The sequence below is a fragment of the Topomyia yanbarensis genome, chromosome 2 (genome assembly GCF_030247195.1).
Source record: "Topomyia yanbarensis strain Yona2022 chromosome 2, ASM3024719v1, whole genome shotgun sequence".
In the NCBI taxonomy this organism is placed as follows: Eukaryota; Metazoa; Arthropoda; class Insecta; order Diptera; family Culicidae; genus Topomyia; species Topomyia yanbarensis.
The window spans coordinates 142,400,355-142,428,116 of NC_080671.1; the positions used below are offsets into that span (position 1 = coordinate 142,400,355).

Below are 27,762 nucleotides of genomic sequence, written 5' to 3' on the forward strand. Positions count from 1 at the left end.
GATTCGGATCGATGGACTATAAGAGATGATCAGACTGAAGGTGGGTGTTTTTATCTCTTAAATCGCTTTGTCGCTCTGGATCGTGAAGATGGCGAGTAACATTCGTTTATAACGAATCGGATTCGCTGTTTTCAGAAACAGAGATGACAATCTCTTATGGATGGAACCTTCTCTTAAACATACTGTTCAGCCACTAGTTAATGCTCAACTAGATCAACTTAATAAACTGAAACACGTAGTTTTTGAAGAAATCCAATCCACGTGAACCACATCACCAAACACCTAAAAGTAGTTTAGATGCATGTAATATCTATTTCTGTGTTATCTATTATCTTATCTATTCTATTATCTATTAATATCTATTTCTTTATCCCTCTCGCAGGAGGATTGACGGTAGTGTAAACATCATCAAGCCACAATAGACTCAATAGAATTATCTAAATATAAGGACCCTTCGCTCTTTTTGGTTTCTATTTGCACCAAGTGCTACTACTAGAGGTTAATTAGTTCTTATGTTAATAATCCACCAATCATTATGACACGCAAGATTTTATTTATATAAGAAGCCCGCTTCAAGATGTACCCTCCCCAAGGTTTAGGGGTTTGACGGTATTGCAAACATCATCAAGCATCAATTGCTTTAAGATGGGTATTGCATTACGCCTCGATAGTGGTGCATCGAGGAGACCGAGAGGGCTTATGCGCCTTTTTTATGTTATATGTTGCTTCATACTCTGCACCTGCGCATACCAACGCTAAACCACTGGTCTATGCGCGGTGTCGTGGCCGACTGGCGGATCGACGTAGATTGACTTTTGCTGTGTGCCGTGTTTGCAAATATTGTTCTATTGGTGGTATTCGTGGACGGGGCTCACGGAGGGAGTCATTGTGTGTCCATTTATCGGTCGACTTCGTCATCGTGCATATACCAATTAAATTAATTTAATAATTGAATTAATTTAATAAAGCAGAATAAGTAGAAATTTTGTGATAATCGTAGTTTTTCGTACTAGTGTACAACTGTTATGTGCTAGTCGTATGTCTATCTATGTATGTATTCGTCTGAGTATTTGTGACAGTTGGGTCAGGGAATGGATGCAGAACTGACGTATATGATAGAATAGTGGCGAATACTTCTGGTGATCAATCTGAGCATTTGGTTCTATTCATTCGGAAAAATCGGGTTGGAGGGGTAAAATAAATTTACCGACGCACACAAGTCATCCATTCCCGGCCAGCATAGCATGATGAAAGTCTAACAGCATGCAATTGTCGTTAATGATAAATATACAACATTTGCTGCTTATAGACGAGTTTGATTGCATGTTACATATGTTTTGCCTTTCTCATATTTCTGTTATACTTCATTAGTCTGTTTCTTTTGTACATCTATTAGTTTGATTTTCCATTATTTATGTATACCAAAATAGTATTGTTCAATTTATACACTTCTAGTCAAGCTCTTTGCATCTTTTTTTTCTTTATTCGGCATGTTATGATTCCTTTTATTAGTATATCTCTACTATACGCTATCTATACTCATATAGGTACAAACGCTCGTGGCCTTCGCGATAACACCAAACTGGCCACAAACGCGACCATGCAATTGCAATAATCCACATATAATTACGCCCGCGATTTCGCCTACATGAAAACACCCCGGTAATTAAGTAAACGTGGCATCTTTAAACTTCCATACGCGGTCTCAAACATTAACCCACCACTCGCGCGATCATGAAACGCTCACGTCCGAAAGTTTTACCAGCCTGGACTAATGCCTTCAGTTGAACCAATCAAAAAATTGACGCTCATATTCACTAAACAACACGTTCCATGGTGACATGACCTAGAACTCAAGTGATATGGGGAAACGGACTACTATCTGTATCATACACTAAAAATTAAGCTTCAGATTCATGGTCCGCGCGCGCGATCAAACAAAAATACACAATCCGTCATTATAAAATCGAAGTTATACACGCGAAGTCACATACACGTGACAAACACGTTAATATACAAATGCTTGAGCCCTTCGCTATCATCCCTGGCATCTACATCCGCGATCTAGTAAACATGATCACATCCCAGTGATAAAGTGAATGTGTCAGCTCCTATAAATTTTCAAACGCGGTCTCAAGCGTGAACCTAAAAACTCCCGCACTCGCACGATCATGAATCGGTCACTTCCGGATGTTTCTATCCTTGATATCAGCAGACTAGGTCCATGCCTTCCATTGGATCAATTAAAAAAAAAGAAAGCTCATACGTCTCCCAACCTTTGAACGGAACGGATCGTTATATTTCACAGTGGTGTTCGGTGTGTAAATTCAGTGATTCAAGGTCATCCTTTGTTCGTTCGTTAGCTACCATTCTGCTGGTGCCGGCAGTAAATCCAGTACATTGTTTTCGCTGGTGCGGAACAATCGACGTTGTTTACAGATAAGTTTTGCTTTATTTTTTTTTCCTCGTTTCCTTTCTTTCCTTTTCCCTACTTTTACTCTACCTTGTAATCAAATAATAAGACACATTCCCGTTTATATAACGCTCTGCCCTCGTGCTTAAATGGCCGAGGGCGAAATACCATCTGATGTAATCATGGAAGTCCCTGATCCCCCTAATACTCGCATTGCTCCCCGTATAAAGCAGTACCCAGAAGGTTCCTCTGGGCCATGGGTGGTATATTTTCGGACCGGAGAGAAACCGGTTAATATATTAAAACTTTCTCGAGATCTGACTGCTAATTACCCGGCCGTAACTCAGATAACACGTGTTCGGGCAAACAAGATACGTGTTCTAGTGAGTGATCTCGGCCAGGCAAACGCGATTGCTTGCTGTGAGCGCTTTACGCGGGAATTTAAAGCATACGTGCCTTGTGTGGCCTGTGAAATCGATGGGGTAGTGTCCGAACCGGGCCTGAAATGCGAAGAACTGTTGGAGCACGGGGTTGGCTGCTTTAAGGACCCCTCTCTTGAACAGATTAAGATCTTAGAATGCAAACAATTGTATACCGCAAACACCGAGGGAGGTAAGACTACCTACTCTCTATCAGGCTCGATTCGGGTGACATTCGCCGGGTCCTCTCTTCCCAACTACATCCTCCTTGACAAGGTTCGCCTACCAGTTCGCCTGTTCGTACCGCGGGTCATGAACTGCAGCAATTGCAAGCAGTTGGGCCACACAGCCACATATTGTGGAAATAAGAAACGATGCGGCAAATGCGAAGGAGAGCATGAGGATGACTCTTGCGACAAAGAAACTGAAAAGTGTATTTGCTGCGGGGGCCCTTCACATGCTCTTAAATCATGTCCTGCGTACAAGCAGCGCGGGGATAAAATTAAGCGCTCCCTTAAGGAACGCTCAAGGCGTTCTTATGCAGAAATGCTAAAGAATGCTTCGCCATCTGTCCTGTCCGAAAATCCCTATGCTGGTTTGGCTAACGTTGAGCAAGAATCTGACGACCCACGAGAGGGAACATCTTTGGTTAACCCAGGGGAATCCAGGAAGAGGAGAAATCCAGCCTCCCCTACATTGCCTCGTAAGGGTGCCAAGGTGTCGTCCACTCAGAGTGCGCCATCTACAACCAATAAATCCAACGGAAGTGATGCACAAAAGCCGAAGCAATTTGCTCCAGGACTTGGAAATATTAATTCTAACAAGGAGTACCCACCACTTCCAGGGACATCCAAAACCCCAAGTGTCCCCTTTTTTCAAACAGATACTCAGTCCAGTAGCGGACTAATGAAATTTTCTGACATAGTGGACTTAATTTTCACAGCTTTCAATGTTACTGATCCTCTTAAAAGCCTTCTGATACGTTTTCTCCCTATAGTGCAAACATTTTTGAAGCAGTTGACTACTAAATGGCCCCTCCTTGCAGCGATCGTATCCTTCGATGGCTAAGTCATCGAACGAGGTCACCGATTCGATCACTGTTCTACAGTGGAACAGCAGAAGTATCCTCCCGAAAATCGATTCCTTTAAATTTTTACTAAATAGTTTAAAATGTGATGCTTTCGCATTATGTGAAACTTGGTTAACTTCCGATATAAATCTCAACTTCCACGACTTTAATATAATTCGTCTGGATCGAGAAAACCCCTATGGAGGAGTACTTTTGGGGATCAAAAAGTGCTATTCTTTCAACCGAATTAACCTCCCTTCGACACCAGGCATTGAAATTGTCGCTTGTCAAGTTCTAATCAAAGGTAAAGACCTTTGCGTTGCTTCCATCTACATTCCTCCTAGAGCCTCGGTAGGGCACCGAACGCTTTGTAATATCACGGAATCCTTACCGGCACCGCGGCTAGTTCTGGGAGACTTTAACTCGCACGGTACGGTATGGGGCTGTCTTCATGATGATAATAGATCAACATTAATCCAAGATCTTTGCGATAATTTCAACATGACCATCTTAAACACGGGAGAAATGACGCGGATCCCTACACCACCAGCACGCGCAAGCGCGTTGGATTTGTCGCTTTGCTCGACATCGCTACAGTTAGATTGCATGTGGAAGGTGATCCCTGATCCCCACGGTAGCGATCATTTGCCTATCGTGATTTCAATTGCTAACGGTTCAAGACCATCGGAAACAATCAATGTCTCGTATGACCTCACACGGAACATTGATTGGAAGAGTTACGCGACCGCGATATCCGTTAAAATCGAATCCACTCAAGAACTTCCTCCGGAGGAAGAGTACAGGTTTTTGGCTGGCTTGATTCTCGACAGTGCGAATCAAGCTCAGACTAAACCAGTACCCAGCGCGAATACCCATGGACGGTCTCCCACCCTGTGGTGGGATAAAGAGTGCTCAGAGCTGTACGCGGAAAAGTCCACTGCATATAAGGCCTTCCGGGAAGACGGGTTACCCGCTAGCTATCAACAGTACGCGTCGTTAGAAAGGCGAATGAAGAGTCTAATGAAAGCCAAAAAACGCAGTTATTGGCGCCGGTTCGTCGACGGGTTAACGAGAGAAACAGCGATGAGCACTCTTTGGGGTACGGCTCGACGTATGCGTAATCATAATAGTACCAACGAGAACGTGGAATATTCAAACCGTTGGATATTCGCTTTCGCCAAGAAGATCTGTCCGGACTCTGTCCCGGTACAGAAAACGTGCCGCGCCGCGTCTCCTCACGATACCGCGAACGAAACATCGTTTTCGATGGTGGAGTTCTCACTTGCTCTCTTATCGTGCAACAATAACGCCCCAGGGTTAGACAGAATTAAATTCAACTTGCTGAAGAATCTGCCTGACACTGCAAAAAGGCGCTTGTTGAATTTATTTAACAAGTTTCTTGAGGGTAACATTGTCCCTTATGAATGGAGGCAAGTGAAGGTCATCGCCATCCAAAAACCAGGAAAACCAGCCTCCGACCACAACTCGTATCGGCCGATTGCAATGCTGTCCTGTATTCGGAAGTTATTCGAGAAAATGATCTTGTTTCGCCTCGACAATTGGGTTGAAGCAAATGGCTTACTGTCAGATACACAATTTGGCTTCCGCAAAGGCAAAGGGACGAACGATTGCCTTGCGTTGCTTTCTACAGAAATCCAAATGGCCTATGCTAACAAAGAGCAGATGGCATCAGTCTTCTTGGATATTAAGGGGGCTTTTGACTCAGTTTCTATCAACATTCTGTCAGAGAAGCTGCACCAGCATGGTCTTTCGCCAATTTTAAATAACTTTTTGCTAAACCTGTTGTCTGAAAAGCACATGCACTTTTCGCATGGCGATTTAACAACATCGCGATTTAGCTACATGGGTCTTCCCCAGGGCTCATGTCTAAGTCCCCTGCTCTACAATTTTTACGTGAATGACATTGACGATTGTCTTGCCAATTCATGCACGCTAAGGCAACTTGCAGACGACGGCGTGGTCTCTGTTACAGGGCCCAAAGCTGCCGACTTGCAAGGACCATTACAAAATACCTTGGACAATTTGTCTGCTTGGGCTCTTCAGCTGGGTATTGAGTTCTCCACGGAGAAAACTGAGTTGGTTGTTTTTTCTAGAAAGCGTGAGCCGGCGCAACTCCAGCTTCTATTAATGGGTGCAACGATCAACCAGGTTTTCACATTTAAATATCTCGGGGTCTGGTTCGACTCTAAAGGTACCTGGGGATGTCACATTAGGTATCTGAAACAGAAATGCCAACAAAGGATCAATTTTCTCCGAACAATAACTGGAACATGGTGGGGTGCTCACCCAGGAGACCTGATCAGGTTATACCAAACAACGATATTGTCGGTGATGGAGTACGGGTGTTTCTGTTTCCGCTCCGCTGCGAACATACACTTCATCAAACTGGAGAGAATCCAGTATCGTTGCTTGCGCATTGCCTTGGGTTGCATGCACTCGACCCATACGATGAGTCTCGAAGTGCTGGCGGGCGTTCTTCCGCTAAAAAATCGATTTTGGGAACTCTCATATCGATTGCTCATCCGATGCGACATTCTGAACCCGTTGGTAATTCAAAACTTCGAGAGGCTCGTCGAGCTTAATTCTCAAACCCGTTTTATGTCCTTGTACTTCGTCTACATGGCACAGAGCATCAATCCTTCTTCGTACAATCCCAACCGTGTCCGTTTCCTAGATACTTCTGATTCTACTGTATTCTTCGACACATCCATGAAGGAAGAGATTCGTGGAATCCCGGACCATATACGCCCGCAGGTGATCCCCAATATATTTTATAATAAATTCCGAGAAGTCGACTGCGACAAAATGTTTTACACTGACGGATCAAATCTCGATGGGTCCACTGGCTTCGGTATCTTCAACAATACTATCACCGCTTCATTCAAGCTCAATGATCCCGCTTCAGTTTACGTCGCAGAGTTAGCTGCAATTCAGTACACCCTTGGGATCATCGACACTCTGCCCACAGATCACTACTTTATCGTTTCGGACAGCCTCAGCTCTATCGAGGCTCTTCGTGCGGTGAAGCCAAAAAAGCAACTCCCGTATTTTCTGGGGATGATACAGGAGTCCTTGTGTACGTTATCTGAAAAATCTTATCAGATTACCTTTGTTTGGGTTCCCTCTCATTGTTCTATCCCGGGCAATGAAAAGGCCGACTCATTAGCAAAGGCGGGCGCATTAAATGGTGACATATATGAAAGACCAATCTGCTTCAACGAATTTTTTAGTATTTGTCGTCAGAGGACGCTCAACAGTTGGCAAACCTCGTGGAGCAACGGGGAACTTGGACGATGGCTACATTCGATTATCCCAAAGGTATCAACGAAGCCTTGGTTCGGGGGGATGGATGTGGGTCGGGATTTTATTCGTGTAATGTCCCGACTTATGTCCAATCACTACACCATGGATGCGCATTTGCGGCGTATTGGGCTTGCGGAGAGTAGTCTGTGCGCTTGTGACGAGGGCTATCACGACATCGAACACGTTGTCTGGGTATGCGCCGGGTATTGTGACGCCAGGTCTCAGTTAAAGGAATCCCTTCGGGCCCGAGGTAGACCACCCAATGTCCCAGTCCGAGATATGCTGGCAACTCGTGATTTCCCCTATATGTCCCTTATTTATACCTTCATAAAAACGATAAATATCCCAATTTAGCCCCTCTCTTTTATTTCTCGTTTTTAGAGTTTCCTCCTGCCTTGTGGAACCGATCAGCTCCAGAGTGCCACTATGTAACCGCCGTCGCCCTTACCACTACTCCTGCATAGAAGGAAACTGAAGCGAGAGCGACTCGAGTTCCGATGAGTTTTGAAGGATTCCCCGCGTGTCCGAAGAATACCATCCGCCAATCCGGTACTCGACGACTTACTAGACTGAGGCGCAAATTTGTTTCGCTGATCCCCCTTCCCCCCCCCCCCCCCCCCGTTCGAGCGAAAGTTGCAAGTTTTGCTCTTCTTTCCCTGTCTCTCCCCTGTCCTTGATACAACTGCTGCTACACTGATGCGGAAATAAGCCACCCTCTGAATATCTTGACCAAGCATAAGTTTTAGTTAAAAAATTCAAATTAGTATTCTGTATTCCTAGTTTTAAGATAGCTATAATTTTTACTCTTTATTGAAACTCTTGTCCTCCATCTTGTAAATAGAATTGAATCCCTAGTTTTAAGATTTCTGTGAAGTTTCTCATAAATATTTGTTCCCCCTTTTGTGTACTAAACTATATTGTTAGTTTTAAGATAACCGTAAAATATTTCGTAAAATACTATTACTCCCCCTCTTGTATATCAAAGTGAATCCCTTGTTTTAAATTTTTTCATAAAAAAATCTTTTGGCCCTCTCTTGTATATTGAATCTTATTTCTAGTCTTAAGATAGCTGTAAACTTTTTTTTTTTTTTCATTTGTAAAAAAAATATTTCAACATTGTAACCTCCTAGTTTTAAGATATCCAAAATGTAAAAACATAAGTATTTGGCACCGCCAAGCTAACGCATTTGTGCCTATCAAATAAACGAAATGAATAAAAAAAAAAAAAAAGAAAGCTCTCATATTCACTGGACACCACGTTACATGGCGACATGACCGAGGACTCTAGTGATATGAGGTAACTTACTCCCTGTCAGAATGTGAATTGTACACTAAAAACTAACTATCAGAATGAAGGTCCGCGTGACCATCCAAGAACGCACGCGTATATAGAAAATGCCACACGAATACAAAATCCAGTCTTGTACACGCGAAGTCACATGAACGCGAGCACACGTGACAGACACGTTAATGTACGAACGCTTAAGCCCTTCGCGATTAACAACGCACACCTACGTTCGCGATCGTGCAAACTTAATAACACCCTGGTAATAAGGAGAACGTTTTAGCACTCGCGAAGTTTCAAAAACTGTCTCAAACACGAACACGAATAGAAACGTCCATTTTCGCGCGCTCATGAATCGGTCACGTTCGGAAACCATTACTCTCTGTCCTAATAACTTAGGTCCATACATTCAGTAGGACCAAAAAAAAAAAATAATAAAGCACATATCCACTAGACAACACGTTCCATGGCGACATCAGCGGGCACTTTAGTGATATAGAAGATCTCACTATTTAACTATTTTAGCTTCTTAGCAGTACACCAAAAAATAAAGTATTAGACTCACGGTCCGCGCGCGATTATCCAAGAACACATGCGAATATGCGAAAGGCATACGGTTATAAAATAGAATTTATACACGCGAAGTTACATACACGTCAGCACACGAGACATACGCACACGCGATCGAAGACATTAACTACAAATGCTCGAGCTCTTCGCGATAATACACGTGATCGCGAGTCCCTACGCCCGCACATACCTAAACCGTACAATGAATATCACATTCAGAATCACGGCCCGCTAAAATTGTCCTAATGCAGTGTTTTATTGGGCGACATTGCCTGTCTCGTCTGCAAATTGTAGTATGTGATTCTGACGGGGAGCCCTTCCGAGAATCTAGCTCTACAGCTCCAGTAGGACAACTCTCGGAAAAAAAAGTTCCTATGCCTTTTCATTTTTCCTCAAAAAATCTCAATTTTTTGTTTAGATTTTCTGCCGAATCCAGTAGAAGGTCCCCTTAATAATTTCACGACTCAATCATCAATTTATTAGTGAGTTACTTGCCTGGAGGATTTCAATAATTTAATTCAAAAGGTCAAACTTGCGGTCGTTGAAACGAAACGTCAAACGAAATTTTATTATGTTATTTTTTACAACAAACTAATTTAAATCAACAAAGAGATCAGGTAAATTCCAGTTGTGTTTTTGTTGCCTATCTCATTTTCAATACCAACCTCAATCCCAATCCCAAACCCAATCCCAAGCCAAATCTCAATCCCAATCTCAATCTCAATCTCAATCTCAATCTCAATCTCAATCTCAATCTCAATCTCAATCTCAATCTCAATCTCAATCTCAATCTCAATCTCAATCTCAATCTCAATCTCAATCTCAATCTCAATCTCAATCTCAATCTCAATCTCAATCTCAATCTCAATCTCAATCTCAATCTCAATCTCAATCTCAATCTCAATCTCAATCTCAATCTCAATCTCAATCTCAATCTCAATCTCAATCTCAATCTCAATCTCAATCTCAATCTCAATCTCAATCTCAATCTCAATCTCAATCTCAATCTCAATCTCAATCTCAATCTCAATCTCAATCTCAATCTCAATCTCAATCTCAATCTCAATCTCAATCTCAATCTCAATCTCAATCTCAATCTCAATCTCAATCTCAATCTCAATCTCAATCTCAATCTCAATCTCAATCTCAATCTCAATCTCAATCTCAATCTCAATCTCAATCTCAATCTCAATCTCAATCGCAATCTCAATCTCAATCTCAATCTCAATCTCAATCTCAATCCCAATCCCAATCTCAATCTCAATCTCAATCCCAATCCCAATCCCAATCCCAATCCCAATCCTAATCCTAATCCCAATCCCAAACCCAAACCCAAACCCAAACCCAATCCCAATCCCAATCCCAATCCCAAACCCAATCCCAATCCCAATCCCAATCCCAATCCCAATCCCAACCCCAATCCCAATCAGGGATGCCGCATTGAAATTTGTGTTTCAGTCAAAATTATTTTTTAACCATCTGTGATAACTGAAACAGGAAAAAAAAATAAATAAATTTCCGAAAAATCTGTGAAAAATCATAATCATAATCATTTACACGGTTTTTATTGCGCGGTATTTTTTAACGCGTTTTTTACGCGAATTTTGAAATTTACGCGGATTTTGAAATTTATGCGGTTTTCATTCACGCGGATTTTGAAATTGACGCAGTTTTCATTTACGCGGTTTTTATTTACGCGACCTGTATCCCCGCGTAAAAAAAACCTGAGTGTATTTCCAAAAATCTGTGAAAATCTGTGAAATTTTCATCAAAATGCCAAAAATCTGCCATCTGTGAAAAAGAATCTGTGATCAAAAATTGTGAAAAAAAATCTGTGACAATACAGAAAAATCTGTGAATATGGTAACTCTGATCCCAAACCCAATCCCAATCCTACTCGCCAATTACGCAATCGAAATTTGTCATCTTCAAACAGATTACGCCTATACTGGACCACGAAACCAAATGATGGCTGTGTATAACGCGTATTGTGAAAGTATTGACTTTAACATCCCCAGAACAAGTTTGAAACAGTATTTCAACTCTACGAAATCATAGTATATAAGCAGAGTATACAGTATAGTATGTAAGTAATAAAGGTTTGTGTAGTGTAGTCAGCGATTGATTGATGAAAAGTTTAACGTACTATCGACGTATACCTGTATACATAATACAATGTTTCTCTTGACTAACTATGAGTTTAGGTAAAAATGCTTCGTACAAGTCTAACAAAGCCACGTTTTCCCTATCACACCTCCGACAAACTTACTTAAGTCTTACTTCTCATTCTGATGGAAATCATTGTGCCCTACTTCAATTCAGCGGAAAACCAATCCTCAGTAGTGTTTGGCGAATTTGAATGGTTCAATCGCGGAGCCGGATGCAACTTGTTTTGCGGTTTCCAGTGCTGATGAGTGCAAAACAATCAGTTTCTTGGCTCCTTCTTGCCATCACGCTTCAAACTTTAATGCTTACAGCCGAAAAGAGAATGTTGCCGTACTAATTTGGTATTCCGTCTTTACCTTGTGGTGATTTTCACTTTGCAGACCACTGATTCAACGCCTATCATCACCATCATCATCATCATCATCATCGGTTTATTGAACTGTGCCGATTCTGACAGTCCCGCGGTTGGGCGAAAACAGTAATTGCGACGTAGAATTCCAAGAGCGAAAAAACAGCCGACAGAACTGCTAAAATTTCTCCACCCCGTGATGGCGGTGCCGCCGCCCTAAGGTGAGTAAGGTATATTTATGATATTTACCCTCTGGTGTATATGATCGATTTTTGTTGGTAGCCGTAACCGGCCAAAGTATGATAAGTAAGTCGACATTCAAAAGTGGAAATAATCAAATTTGTCACAAATGCATGATGTAACCAAACAATATTTGAAAAACCTTAAATCAAACATTTTAATATCAATGTATGTAATTATAAAAGTCGATGCAAAACAATAGCAATATCCGAATTTTTTTTTGTAACACAGCACGTAAACTGGGCATCAGAGGGTTATCTTCGAAATGGAGAATTTCCTCTGGCCTGGAAGCTGATTTTGTTGTTGTGAAGAGAGATGAGCAAAACGGGTTGAAAATAAACTCCCTCAGACCGGTTTTGGGACCGGTTTGCCGGGATGTAAATAAAAACAAGGTGGCGTTTCCACGGTGGTCATCGGGAGTATTTTGGGATATATTTTGCTGTTAGGATGTTGTGTGTATAGGAGCTATAAACATTAATGGTAGAAGGAAGAAAAAAATGTTTTGAATGCATGGTTTCTGAGAATTTTTCTTGTTCGTTAGGTTGGATCGATTTTGTTATGCCCCAATGTCGCATTCAGATCATGAATGTAGATGCTAAAATTTACGGTGCTTTGTGAAAAAATCCAAACCAAACCACTCCTACAATTCACTTAAAGTGTCTAATATTCCGTGCATTATAAATTTTTTATTCCCAAGATTTGATTAGAATGCTGAGAAAAATTCCTACTTAATTATGTTCTAATACCTTTCAGTTAGGAGTGCTAAGTGACTTTTACAAGTAAAGTAGTTCAAAGTTAGTGTATTTCAAGAAGTTTAGTTTGGTTTTACTAAATATACAGATATTTGTATTTTTTTGAATGACACTGGATCTTGACGTTTCATGAATTTTTAGGCTTTCGTCAGCTTTAAATTTCGACCCCAGTAAGAGCTACAAGCCAGCAAAGTGAACAACAACTAACAGTCGCTCGATCTAGTGTGCGTTTGTAGCACGAACAAAGTAATCGTTGTTTGGTTTCTTGCTATCACACAGTTGTCCAGAACTATTAAATGCTGACCAAAAGTTATTACATCTCGAGTTCCACATTTAAGGGGTACATACCTTTTTATTTTTCAAAAAATCAATTTTTTTATTACTTTATCTGGAAGTACAACTCCTTGGGAATATTTTCCCAAATTTTTATAGAGATCCGAGAAATCGATCGAAAGTTGCTGCGTTTTGAAGCGCTCTTCGTCTACTAAGAGTAGAGGTAACTTGAAATTTTAAACTCGATTTTCTCGAAATGTCGTTTTTTCAAAAATGGTTTTTACGTGATCACGATTACCGATAAATCACTCAATGGATTTTCTTCAATTTTTTCAATTGATCGTAATTATTTTTTCTCATACCTTAACGATTTCTTTTTTATGCATAATTTTTTGTTTAGTGAATGAGAACTTTTTAATACAATTTTTAAAGCTTTAAACAGTGATTTTTTGGGGGAAACGATCTCGAATTCAGCAAAAAATTATTATTTATTCGACTATTCGTTAAGGTACGAGGAATAATCATATACTAATGGAATTTTTTGAAATTTGGGATTTTAGTTGATCTGTTGGTCTTCAATCCTGATCACCGCAAACTTCTTAAATAAAAAATGATTTCGGGGAAAAATCGTAATCCAGCCAATTATCAATTTATTTTTATAAACTTATGCTTGTTTATTTCACTGAAAAATATACTACCAAAATACTATAAGATTGATGTAATGAAATTATTGCTTTATGCCTTTATGTAAATTCAAACTTTGTTGACGTTTTTCGAACCAAAAGATATATAACCCCATTAGGACATTATACAAGTAAACCACAACGTAGCTCTTACGCCACACACCCTTCTTTACCCTGCCTAATCATCTAGGGTTGCTGTGCTCTAATTCATCTTAGCACCTCTATTCATCCTACCCATTTGAACACATGAGTTAGAGGAGTGTCTGATATCTCTATTCAACGCATTAGGTCAAATGGTAGGATGAATAAGGGTGCGTTGTACTCGACCTTTTGCTTCGCTCTAACGCTAGTATGTTACATTTTCGAAGCTAGATTTTTTATTGATCTGCTTCTTAAGAACGAAACAAAGATGTTGATACCTATTTAAGCGCAATCCAATCAATGTAAGCCGAGTTATCAGCGAAATAGTGTAACATCGTGACTAATGAGCAAATATAAAAATACGTTTTTAGCACACTAACCTTGCCGATGTGCCACGAAACTACTACTTGAGGAAGCTAGAACATTTTCCTATACAATCAATCCGAGTTTTTGACGGAATGCCATCTGTAGTTCTTGTTTTGTGCGAAATTATCACCCCTCTTCACTTGGATTTTCTTTTCAAAACACTCTTAATTTTCTTCTTCTCATTTTCATTAAATTTTCAAATGCACTTTTATCTCACACCACTACAAAAAACACCCGCGAAACTTTAATCGTTTACTAACAAAACTTCAAATTTTCTGCCACTGTGCAGATGACTGAAGGAAAATGTCCAAAAACTCTCATTTGTGCGTTTGAATTTTCACTTCAGAATTTAATTTTTCTCAATGTTAACAAGTGAGTCGGTACCTAGCAACATGCGTGCATTCCTGGTTTCCACATACTTTCACTTTAAGCAACAAGGTGTTTTTAAGAAAGTTTCATTACGAGAAAGGCCCCTGCTCTTGGTTCTGATATATTAGCGATTAATCTACCTAGTAGTAAGATATAAAATTTACTTTTTCTAACGGTTTATATTCGGAATCGGCGTCTTTGGTACAATTTTAGAAAAATATCATTTCGAAAAGCTTTACTGAAGACACTAGATGGCGTTATTTATTTACCTGTAGAACATTTTTCGTTACATAGTATATAATATTATTGGTTATATAATTGTTTTCTTCGAATTTCTATCGATTTACAATGTTCTACAAAATTAATCAAAACATTAATACTTATAAATTACCTGTATATTATATCACACGGCAGATTTTTTTTTGTTTCAGTGCGATTTGCGAAAATTCCCCACCACATCGCACAACAAAATCAACTACAACAGAATTGGTTACGTGTGATTAATCAAAAACGTTCAACGTTTCTTCAACTCTTTCTTCGTCTGCTTCTTGATTTGTATTTAGAGTAAACTTTGTGCGTGTCTGTGGGGTACAGGACTTCAGCTGACTATGCGAACCATAGAAAGCCTTAGTCGCACCCACGACACGCTTTTTCAATCGGGATACATGAACCACTTTATTGTTACTTGCAATAATTCTTTGGCCTTTTGAGATGGAGTATTCTCTGTGCATGAATTTGAAAGAACAAACAATGGTTTACCATATATAATATCTCTGGCAATGAATATTTACGTGTGGTCATAATTATTAGTATTTTACAAATGTATGTCAAATGGTTCATGTATCCCCACGGGTGGGAATACTTGAACCACTCTAGAAGAAAATATGAAAAAATATCGTTTATCCTTTTGTCTTTTGTTTTGAAAGTACGAAATATCGAAATTTAATTTATATGCTGTGACATGACACGCAAAATGAAAAACATTGATATTGGTTCACCTATCTCCTGGTTCACCTATCCCCACTTTAACGACAAAAAACTTTGATTATTTTTGAAAGCGTCAACAAGCGTTTGACGAGGACCGCATGTTGTCAAAACTTATTTTCGGTGGTTTGTAGGAGACTTGCTGCATTTCAATTTTCAGCTTAATTTGTATTCCACTTCATTTCGGTTATGTCTCTAACGTTACCCATCCATCTTTATCTCATTGATTTATGAATGTAAAATGATCAAAATTCATGAATGAACTTTTTTTACTAAGATTCCAGATACGATCAAAAGATAGAGCTAATCTAGATCAGTTTAAACATATCTTTATAAAAGTCAACGTTGTACGCGGAAAAAAATTGTTCCCAAAATCATCGTTACGAAAACAGTACCATGAACAAAAATCATGGGTTTTATAATTATGTGCAATTTCCCTACAGTAACATTCGCATAACGCTTTCATTAGAGGAGATATTTGTTTTGTGAACTTCTGTCACGGTTTCCGCTATTGATAATGAAGCGAATTTCTGTATATGAGGAAAAAAATGTATTAATTCGTGCCTGCGAAATAATGTCAACAAGTGTTTGACGCTATCGCAAATTAGCGTCAGGTTAGGTTACCGAAAGAGTTAACAAGAAAAATAATCTGGGCGTTAAAATCATCAGGATATGACATAGTATATTTAGTGGTTCACCCATACCCGTGATTCATCTATCCCCACTCTCCCCTATGAATTTGTCGATAACCTCGTACCGTAGCCCATTGATTTCCACCTCGAAATCAATGCCGTTCAGAATTCCTCGCTCTCTACCAGCTACCATGTACTTTGTCTTGTCAGCTTGTTTAGTCGGTCCACCTTTCCCAGGCTCCCTTTTATAAGCCTCTTCCACTGCTCTGGGATGAATGCCAATGATGTTGACATTATTTGCAAAGCCAAGAAGTAAGTGAGCTTTTGAGATGATGGTTCCTTTCCCAGCTAAAGAAAATAACACCAGACTAACTAATTTAGGCATCTCATACCAACAACTGAACACCTTATTATAGTGATAATGAGGTAAAATACCAAACAAAACTCATTATCATATTGTTGAAAAAATTTCCATTTTGTATATTAAATTTTTTAGTAGCTCACAAGCGCCGGGTAGCCCTACACCTCCTCAAGAATTTTGTTAATAACGTTTTTCTAAATTATCAATTTTTGGGAGATATTACAATCCACCAAGTATTGAAAACTTGTACGCTCACTAGCGCCGCATAGTGAAAGTATCCCAAACTAATCTGTCACCATCGGGCAGTCCTTGATATCTCTAGCAACTTTGCTGCAGACATCACCTTTCTAAATTGTCATCATTTGGAGATACTGAAATAAATAGATGTATGCTCACTAGCGGATGATATCCAATTTAATCATTACATTATCAAACATTATTTCGTCCTCAGAAACTTTACAGAACACATCATTTTCCTAAATTATTAAACTTTCGTGACAAAACATCACCTACCATGTACTGGAAGTTGAATTCTCCCTAGCGCCGCCTAGTGGCTGAATTCTGAAATTATCTATTCGCCTTCGGACAGCACTCGACCAGCTGATGAATATTGCCGAAGACATCACACCTCTAAATTATCATGATATCGAGATATAGAATTTGAAAAAAATACATGCTCACTAGCGCCGCCTGGCGGATCTATTTCAATTTGATTTGTCCATAATCGCCTAGCTCTTGACCTCCCCTAGAACTTTGCCGAAAACGCCATCTTTCTAAGTTATTAGACTTTTTAGATGTATCATATTCTATAATGTGCTGAATAGTGGTACGCTCACTAGCGCCACATAGCGAGAGTATCTTAAATTAACCTGTCGCATGCGGTAGTCTTTGATTTCTCGAGCAACTTTACTGAAGACAGTATCCCTCCAAATACTTTCGTTATTGAAATGAAGAATGATTTTGACATTAGTTGATCATTTGCATTCGCACTAGCGCCACTTGGTGGGATAATTTCGAGTTATTATTTCCACCATCCAGAAGCTCTTGACTTTCTGGATAAATCTTCCTAAGACACCATCTTTCAAAATAATAAGTGTTTCGATATATTTTATGTTAAACCCATTCAATGATAGTCACATTCACGACGAGAGGTTCGATTTATTTACTCTCTTTTAAAGTACCCCTGGCGCACAGTTCTCAACTAATTGGATATTCAATTACTCTAAATTGTAGGTCTAAGTAAGCACAACAACTTTGCCAAATAAAGTATGGCGCTAAATGTTAACACAGACGAAATATTCGACCACAGGCCCAATTAGTCAAAATCCCATAAGCTCTGGGATTCCTATTACGCGGGTACCGCGCAGCAGGAATCCGCGCAGTAGGAATTCGCGAAGTAGGAATCCGCGTAGTAGGAGATTCGACTGTATGCTACGTGAGCAAGGCACAATGTCCCGAGTACCGGGTTTCTAATAAGCAGCTTCCAGTAAACATTGCCGTGTCTTTATGCTGATTGTTGCATTAAGCGTCTTTCTTCACATTTTCGGTGTGTACGGTTGATATTTCGTCATACACTCCTTAATAGGGCTGCGACTCATAGTTTTTAGTGTGCGGAAGGGCAGCCATCTCGTATAAAACTAGCGAAGAACCGCATTTCTCTTTCAGTCACCCGCTCCGGGACAGACGCTGTTTGCGGCCTCTCCTAACAAGGAGAAAAGAGGCTCTTGTTTTCCTCTTCCCTGTCAGCATAACACCGAATATCCCACCGGGGTTGGTTATCCGATCGTCACTGTTCATTAGAATCGCGTTATTCGTGATTAGTCTATCTTCCCTCGCATATAAAATAACGAAATTAATGGTCGACGGGAGGACCGCATGTTGTCAAAACTTATTTTCGGTCGTTTTCATTTTCAGCTTAATTTGTATTCTACTTCATTTCGGTTATGTCTCTAACGTTACCCACCCATCTTTATCTCATTGATTTATGAATGTAAAAATGATCAAAATACATGAATGAACTTTTTTGCTAAGATTTGAGATACGATTAAAAGGTAGTGCTGATCTAGATCAGTTTAAACATATCTGGATAAAAATCAAGGTTGCACACGGAAAAAATATTCCCAAAATCATCGTTACGAAAACAGTACCATGAACAAAAATCATGCGTTGTATAGTTATGTGCAATTTCCCTACAATAACGCCCGCATAACGCTTTTATTAGAGGAGATATTTGTTTTGTTTTGCGAATTTCAGACACGGTTTCCGCTATGACATTACCAAAGCGATTTTCTGTATATGAGGAAAATTGTATTAAATGCCACAACTTTTAAAGTAGCACTCGGAAAAATAAAATTAATACCCTTTTATGAAGAAAAAATTCATTGAAAGTATATTTGGTTCCTTAAAAATAGGGGAAGTTGAAGTTTTGGAGCATTTTATCCCAAAAATCTCCTATCCTTATATTTTGCAGTTTTTCTAATGTGAAAAAATCAATCGAATAGAACCTTTGTGATTTTTGTCAGAATCCGAGAAGTTATCATCTTCTCGTGCGTAAATGTGTTAAATTATTACTAAATGTACCTTGTTGAACATAAAAAATCCTGTGGAAAAATGAAGTAGATTTGTCATCGATAAAATTCCGATACATTAGATGTGTCGTGTCAGTAAAAATACGTGAAGTTGGGGTATTAGGACACTTGATGAAAAAATGTGGTTTGCAGACTAAATGTTAAAAAATCTGATATTTCTGAATTTTACCAGTAACTTCGCAGATATATGCACGAGAAAATTATAAAAATTGATATGAAATACAAATTGCCCCAGAACCCCAACTTCTCGCATTTTGACACAGGTCACAAAGATATTAATCGATTGCTGATTTTTTTTACATTAGAAAAACTGTAAAATATGAACGATTTGCAACATTGAGCATAATGGTTATAAAGAATAGGAGATTTTTGGGACAAAATATCCCAAAACTCCCATATTTTTCGAGAAACAAAAATATTTTCATTGAATTGCTAAGAATGCTTTTTTCAAAAAAAGGACTAAATTTTCGTAATGCTACTTCAAAAGATATAGCATTTAATATACTTTTTCTCATATTTTTCCATAGTAGCAATATCAAAAACTTTAAGTGAAGTGGGCGAGGGTTTATAATTGGGGCTTTGAGATTTTAAAAATGAGTGTGAATGTGCCCTAATAGTCACGTGCTAGTGAAGTAGTTCACATAGTCATTAAATATTCATGTACTCGTGAACTGTTCCTGGTTTCTAGAATAATAGTCACGACTGACCATGCTTACCCGTGAAATAGTTCATAAAATCATATATTCATAACTAGTTTATGATATCTAGTATAATAGTCACGGTGACCTTTCGTATTCGTGAAATAGTTCATAAAATCATAAAGTATTCAGAAATACGGAAACTGACTCACCATCCGTGCTCGTGAAATAGTTCACAATATCATAAAATATTCATGTATTCGTTTACTGGTTCATGATTCCTAGTACAATACCCGACTGACCATTCGTACTCGTGAAATAATTCGCAATATTATGAAATATTGTTCATGGAACTGGTTTATGATTCCTAGTACATAATTTATAATATATCTTCAGAAGATATCCCTAATCTTTTTTCATTTCATGGCCATGAAATTTTCACGTGGACTATTTCACAAAATTTAGAATATTATCAATGGAATCATTTTTGTTCAATGCATTTTGCATGAAATATCTTACAGTTATGTTCAACTTCTAGTGATTAGTGATAGGTATGAATAGTAGAGTAGAGTGGGGTCAAGTAGGTCAGTTTTTTTAGCAAGGTCGTGTGAGGGCATTTTTGCATTGATTATGACAAACAAGCACTCTTTAGAAAGGTTATACATCTGGCAACGTTTTGGCAATAATAATTTTATACCTGGCTAAATATTTTTCAAGTCAACTCCAATAAGGCGAAGGTACTTTTTTCCGATGTTTTTAAACTCGGTCACTATATTCGAGGTTAAATAAAATGATGCACACACCTAGAAGATCAGCGGTTCAACTTTTATTGTAAGAGTATGAATAGTGCAGATTATTTAAAAAATAATAACACAAATACTAAATGCAATCCATTGACGTCATTCAGCTTGAGCTTAAGCTTGAACTTGTGCGACCACCCTTGGCAGCTACTCTGTTTTCGATCTGGACTAGCTGAAATTGCACAGGGAATAAGTAGATAATTATGATTGTGAGTAGCGAAACATCTTTCAATGTGCAACTCCAGGTAATCCTAAAGTGTTTATTGATCGATACCGGAGCCGACCAGGCCCGAACGTAGATCGCAGAAGAAAAGGGTAGGAATGGTTAGTCCGATACTTGCTTTTGCTAGAGACCGTATATACTACTGCGCACTCCACAAGTAGCACCTGAAGAGGATATTTGTTAGTAAGTATAGAAGTTGGGTTCTACTTCTTCTTTTCCGACGCCAGAGAGTTGATTACACTATCTGGACTAAATAACGATCCATCAACTCATGTACCGGGGACCAACGGCTTTAGTTCCTTTCTGAAGGAAGACGTGGCCATAGATTTTTTCACCTCAGAAAAATCTCAACGACCTCGGCTGGAATTGAACCCAGGCCAATTGGAATGAATAGCGGTCACGCTTACCACTCAACCACCGACGCCATCTGTAATCCATTGATGTCATTCAGGTAAGAAAATGAGAAAGTGGCAAGTGAAACCGCGGAAGGAAACGTCGAAAACACGTGTTTCTTTTCGGCAATTGAATCTGGCTTTGTACTTGCGAATGACTTCTCGGTGTCCTCGTCGTTGCCAGAGTGTGGAATTGAAGTTGGACATTCAGGCTCACGTGGTTGCTTAACTGTGCGACGACCACGTTTGCGATGCGGAACATTTTTTTGAATTCCTTTTGCTTCTCTTTTTCGATAATGTTTTTTTCGATTCTCTACTTCAACAACACCCTTAATTATTATATTCTATAACTCACGCGAAATATCTGACCCGCTTTTATAGACGACAGGCACTTCTCTTTCACCCGAGCACGTAATGACTCGAACGTAATCTTGAATTGTGTAGAGTTGTTTAGAGGCTAATCGAATACTGGCACCGTCTTGAACAGATGTAATTGCATTCTTTATGTCCTCTTCACTTCGTTTTGGAGTTTTTCGCACGAAATTACGCATAATTTCCCTGTCAAAATAATTCAAATTTGCATTACAGTAGTGACCTCTTATGCCCCCAAACGGCTAACCTATCGTGTCCTCAAGCGTATGTTTCATGTCGTGTTAAGTATTAATTTTTACGTAAGAAAAGGTACATTTGACATTTTTTCACATTGATTAAATGTACTGTATAGAGGATGAAAGACAATACGTTTTTGCAGCACAAAACGCGAAAACATAAATGACGCCGTAACTAATACAGCTGATCCACCGGCCGAAATGACAGTCGTCAACGATGTTCTCTACCATCTATCTAATTTACGTAACACGAGCGACATCTGCAATAACATTGCAACGATATAAGAAAAGTTTGAGGGTCTCGAGCATCGTATTTCTCCAAAAATGTATTATGGTGCCATAGATCGTGTTCGTCAAATAGTTCACAAAACATGATACCGCCGATTAGTCACATTTTTATGATCCATTTCATATTGTCACGTTACTCCTAGTAAAAATCCGATAGTAGCCCAAAAATAACATACCACGATAAGGCGAAGAGAAATTACGAATATCACGAATAAACTGCTGATGTTATGAACATGAGTCACATTACTCCACTTGTCTAGTTCCATAATAAGCTTAAGACTAAAATATCACTATAACGTGCATATAAACTATAAAAATCGTGATCATCCTCCTGCAATAATAGTAAACTCATGAATGAAATATCACGGTAATGTGATGATAAATCATGAAAATCACGCCTAAGCTGCTGACTTCATGACAATCTTTTAAGTGTCGACTCTTTTAGTTAATTTTGTTTGTAAAAACCAGTGCATCCCAAAATTATGAACAAGAATCATGACGAAAACTAAACATGCCCAGGGAACAACTACTGTAACTGTAACCCAACCAAGAATTCGAATGTAACGCCATGTATATTTTTGACGCGAACTTGTTTTTTGGAAACACAAATAGTTTTATGAATACGAGATTTATTAGTAATTATTTTAGGAACTTGGTCACGATTTTTGTAAATCGCCTAGTTTACGAAATTGTTGTCTTTTTTCATGAATTTATGAACAAATTTTTTTGGGTAAAGATATAAAAAAAATTTACTCGAGAAATTTTGTCCAATTCACCAAACCACCATATGTCCGAAGTACTAGAGATTCTGTTCGTTTCGAATAGTTTCCTGCCCTATTTTGCGCCTTGAGGAACATTTTGTTTGTTTCGCTGGGTCTACGATTCTCTTAGTTTTGTTCGTGTCAGAAATTATTAAATATTTTTCTGTTATAACTTTAATTTCATCTTTAAACTTTAATTTGGAAATTATGCAATAGAACGATAGAATTAATTCCTAAATCTTCGACAACGTTTACTGACGCCACATGTAGGAAACCGATCAGTATTAAAAACATGAAACGAATCAAAACATATTCTATTAAATGCTTTGAACGATTCCGGGTTGGTGTAAACTGCGAATCAACACAAATCTGCTCGATTCTAATCTCAATCGACAACGTCAGCGCGCACCCCACTCGAATACCTAGATATAAACAAGCCACGATTCGTATTGCGCAGCCTCCTACTGCTTCAATAGGCAACACTATCATGGCAAATTATGCTAATCAGACTGTTTATTGACTGATGGCCGAGGAGCGCAATATGTTTGTTTCGTTTTCAACCGGATTTGAAAGCGATGTTATCCCAACATTTTACGATCATTTTGTTATGTTAATTATGATTGAAACTAGTCTTTTCACAAACCACAAGATGACACGATCGAAAGCTACTCTTTATTTGTTTTCCAGTGTAATTATGACGTCGGAAAACAGTTCGCTGCCAATTGTTAGGTGAGCAGTAACCTTTTTCCCACGGCTCTCGGGGTAATGAAGTTAAATTTATTCGCGACACAAATCTTGTGGGCAATGATAAAATTTATATTTATTTTAATGGACTGTTGCGATGACGTTAACGGGCTGGGGTGATTTCGAACCACCCTAAAAACGGCATTGCTCCAGGGCCCAAGGTGCGAAATTTTAACGCTCAAGCAGTAAACTTCTCGCGCTTTAACTGGTAATCCCTAACCGGTCAAGCGAATTGACGCAAATGCATTAATTCTAGTAAAGAAAAAAAACCTTGTGACTTATACAGTAGCTGTTGAGAAGGTTCGATTTGAGGTCAGTACTCAGTTGCTTAGATGTGCTAACCGGTGATGTTCAACCGAGCGAATCAAAGTCGGAGGATTGGAAATACAGAGCTTACAAGCAGCATTCAGCAAGTTTCCATTCGGAGTTATTGCATTGCGGTGATTTGCGATACCTAATCGTGTCGGTTGGTGGACAAAATTGCCTAATATGCACCTCAGAAGTTGCCAGATTAGAACTACTAAAGACCCGATTGCAATTTGTCGGAGTTTTGCTATATACGACTTTATGAGTTATCGAAATTTAATTAACTTGTCAGTGGTATTCAACTAACTGCAGAAACTTGAAGGTTTCTTTTGCATTTTCGACACTTCGCGACTTTACAAATACTGTGTAATTTCCATGCCGCTGAAATTATCATCTCATTTCCGATTTGTTCAATACAGTCGTGGTCAGTTTGAATGACTGTCTACGAATTTGCATAGCAACAAAGATTCGTAGACGTTGCTGGGGTTCAGCGTCGGATTAATGATAAGGAATTGACAGGCTTCTTATGACGACGATCTCTGCTCCAGTTAAATATAATCTTATGGAATACAAATCACTGCTTCTTTATTCGGTTACTGACAAACACGCAGAATATGCATTGACTGAATGAATAAGTTATTGTTCAGTCATGCTAAAAAGATCGACTATTTTAACTTGCAAAAAATGCAAAATATCCCCTTTGTTGTCCAATGTCTCAACCACAATGTCCGGCTAAGTGAATCTTCACATTAAAAGCTCGTCTCGGGCGTATCAATTCATTCATCTCATCTATTGCTTCTCTAAGCAGGTTTAAAGCTATTTGCATTGATCGAATGCATTCAGGCTAGGCGAATGTGCAATATAAATAGATGATTATTCTGCGAGGTTAATAAATTCCAATCGATGTTTTCTCGTAAATTTGCATTTTGTTATTAGCAGCTGCTCCGGATTCGCTGCTATTGGAAATGTGCTAATTCCCTGTAAATGCAGCAAATGCTGCATAACATATCACCCTAGCTATCAGCGATGGGAAAGCTGTTTACGGAAAGGCGAGGACGAAGTGGACTATTGCCAACCAGATGCTCGAAGCACACACACGCACACAAATATTTTCGCTCTGTCGTTCACGTGAGCTGAAAATTATTAGGTGATCTGTAGTTCTCGATTTGATTGCCGTAATATTCTTTTGTTAATATAACAAAAAATTAGGCATACGCATACGCATCCATGGTTTGAATACAAGATACATAGTCTAGTAAAATTTAGCAGGAAACACCCTGATCCTCGCTTGTCAGGGTGACGATTAAAATTGTCTCTTACTAAGTTAAATTACATTATCCGGCAACTTCGAATTTATCACCAATCTTCGACAACGTTGTTTCAAATATGTCCTACAAATTCGATCTGCACAATAGTCATGGAGTTTTTCGTTATATAACAAAGCTATATTTTTCGGCACATTTTTTTTATTTTTACGAATTTTCGTAAAAACTCCGACAGAAAAGATATAAATAGAAGTGGTCTAGCGATAATATAGTAAAAATTTAAGGGTTGTGTACAAGACGCTAACATGATTACATACAAAATATGGATTTTATTGTTGCGATTGTAGAGATTTTAACTTTAGAGTCATCTGACCCTATGTATGGGGTTGGGTATCGAGCACCGGTGAACGGTGTACAAAGTACATAATTGACTTATCAAATTTGCTGTCCACGTCCAATCCAAAACCATTATGAATGGATGATTTTCGATAGGAAGTCGCAGTACCGTCTTTACGCATGGGTGCACTGGGCGCCTAGAATCATAGTAGCTGTCTGCAGCGCTGGTACCACGAAAACTTGAAAAGAAAAGAGCAGCCCTATCTTTATTTGTTTCGAAAAGTTTTTTGATGAGCATTCTTGGATCAATATATTGATCACAAGTTGAATATTTCTGAGCTGGTGATTTCTGTTTTGGTTAAAATAGATTAATGTCAAACGCAATTACGGCGACAGGCACTCCAACAACGAAAGAATTGTTATTCCCTATTTGAAAATGAATCATCCTGATTGTAAATCATCTGAAGTGGACTCAGCAAGGCAATATTAATTGATTTCCAAGCCTTCTGTTAGCAAAGCAGTATATTTATTTAAAATCAAGATGTGGCTTTTCCGAAGCCACATTATGTCCAGTTTCATCACACCAGGAACGTGGTACGGCTCACATTCAATATATTAAGAACTTTTATATGCTCCTTAATTTAAAAATAAGGATGTTTTTAAATTCAATTGTTTAAAGACATATTTGTGATGAGATCTTAATTGTGGTACATTTTTAAAAATTGTGTATTATTGGTATATTGTTACTGGGTCGTCCCCGTCGGCGATTGTTATTGTGTTATGCCAGCTCTATTGTCACGCATGGTCAATTGGAACAGCCAAACGAATCCTCGGCACATGAACTCTTGTCTCCCAGCTTTCGTTTAATCTTATTACACATTCATTTCATGTTTAACTACATCTGATTTTTAGCAGCAGCTTCGTAATTATATTAACTGAAGATCCGGGCAATTTGGTGTATTGCAGTCTTTAAGCACAAATTTTATCTTGGTGACTTTATACAACTCTACAATTGATTTTTCAAAACGGCACGATGCCAAAGCAGGCAAAACCACAGTCTCGTCTAAAATAGGTAGTCGATGTTTTTGAAGGCATTGTGATAAGTTCCCTTCTCTGGTTCATAATCCCGATTGTGACATAAATCTAACTTCGTTTGCCGCAGCTGCAGATTGCTTGCCAGACTAAAAAATTCTGGACAATTTCGATTTATTGTTTGTTTGTGTTTTGCCGCGATATTAAATTTATCTCTGACGGTAAATAATATGTACTCTCGAAACCGTGATGTTTTCTGACTTGAATCGTTTCTAAGTTTGCAATGGGATGATTTCGAATTCTTGCGATATGCGAGCTGAATTTCCTTACGTTTGCTTAGCTATATATATATATATATATATATATATATATATATATATATATATATATATATATATATATATATATATATATATATATATATATATATATATATATATATATATATATATATATATATATATATATATATATATATATATATATATATATATATATATATACTACACAAAGAAATTTCACCAAAATTTCAAGAATACGAACATTATACGTTAAACTATATTTCAACAGAATTTAGTTATTCTGCGCCGGTCGGAGAGCTTGTGGGACAATTTTTCGTGGATAGTATTAAGAGTGAGAAACACCCAAAATCTGATGACAGTATGAACCAACAGAAATCAAAATAGTTCAATATGAATTGTTTCGTATATGGTCCGCATATCAAAAATTGTTATAGTTCAGCGATAGGCTTCTACACTAGTAATGTTAGTCCATTTACCAATGAAAATTGGCATCTATTGACATATAATAGCATATATAGTGGATGTTGTAATATTTATGCAGTTATACATAGCTGAGAGCATAGTTTACGAAAACAGTCTTAAGCGCAACATGAAGAATTCTTTGCTGTCCTGGACAAAAGAATTGGAATGGAAAATTTACTGTAAATCTGCCCTAATAATTAATCCTTCTTGGCCAAAAGACTCTTCATTCTCAAACAACGCAATGTAACTAAGGAGGTCAAATTACTATTGTTGATTCTGTCAGTATACTGCTAACTGTGCATTCAATTACACGGATGCTATTAAGAGAAACGAAACGCATATTTCTAGTCCTCAATCGTTTTTTATGTTTTCAATTGCATTTACAATATATTCTATTGTGGAACTCTTGAATATGGTATACTGATTTCATCTCTGTGATGTGACGCTTATTCAAATTCATCGAATGTTACCTTTAACCTTAAAACGCTGCACTTGCGTTTCTCACCCTAGAACGTTGCACTGGGGTACAAATGTACCCCACGTGTTTGATCACATTGTAGCCCGATAAAAGAAGCAAAAATATCAATAATCGAAACCTAAGAAAGAAATTAATATAACACA

General features: G+C 38.5%; 1 protein-coding gene across 3 annotated transcripts in view; it reads left to right on the plus strand.

Annotated features, from left to right (window-relative positions):
• LOC131681588 (inositol-pentakisphosphate 2-kinase) overlaps positions 1-27,762 on the plus strand; it is a 348,483-nt gene that overhangs the window by 190,869 nt on the left and 129,852 nt on the right. For 2 of the 3 annotated variants that reach the window (XM_058962473.1, XM_058962476.1), the window contains exon 4: positions 11,627-11,816. The exons of the other annotated variant lie outside the window; for it this stretch is intronic. The gene's annotated coding sequence lies outside the window, so the exon portion shown is untranslated. The remainder of the gene's footprint in view (positions 1-11,626; positions 11,817-27,762) is intronic. 3 annotated transcript variants of the gene reach the window in all.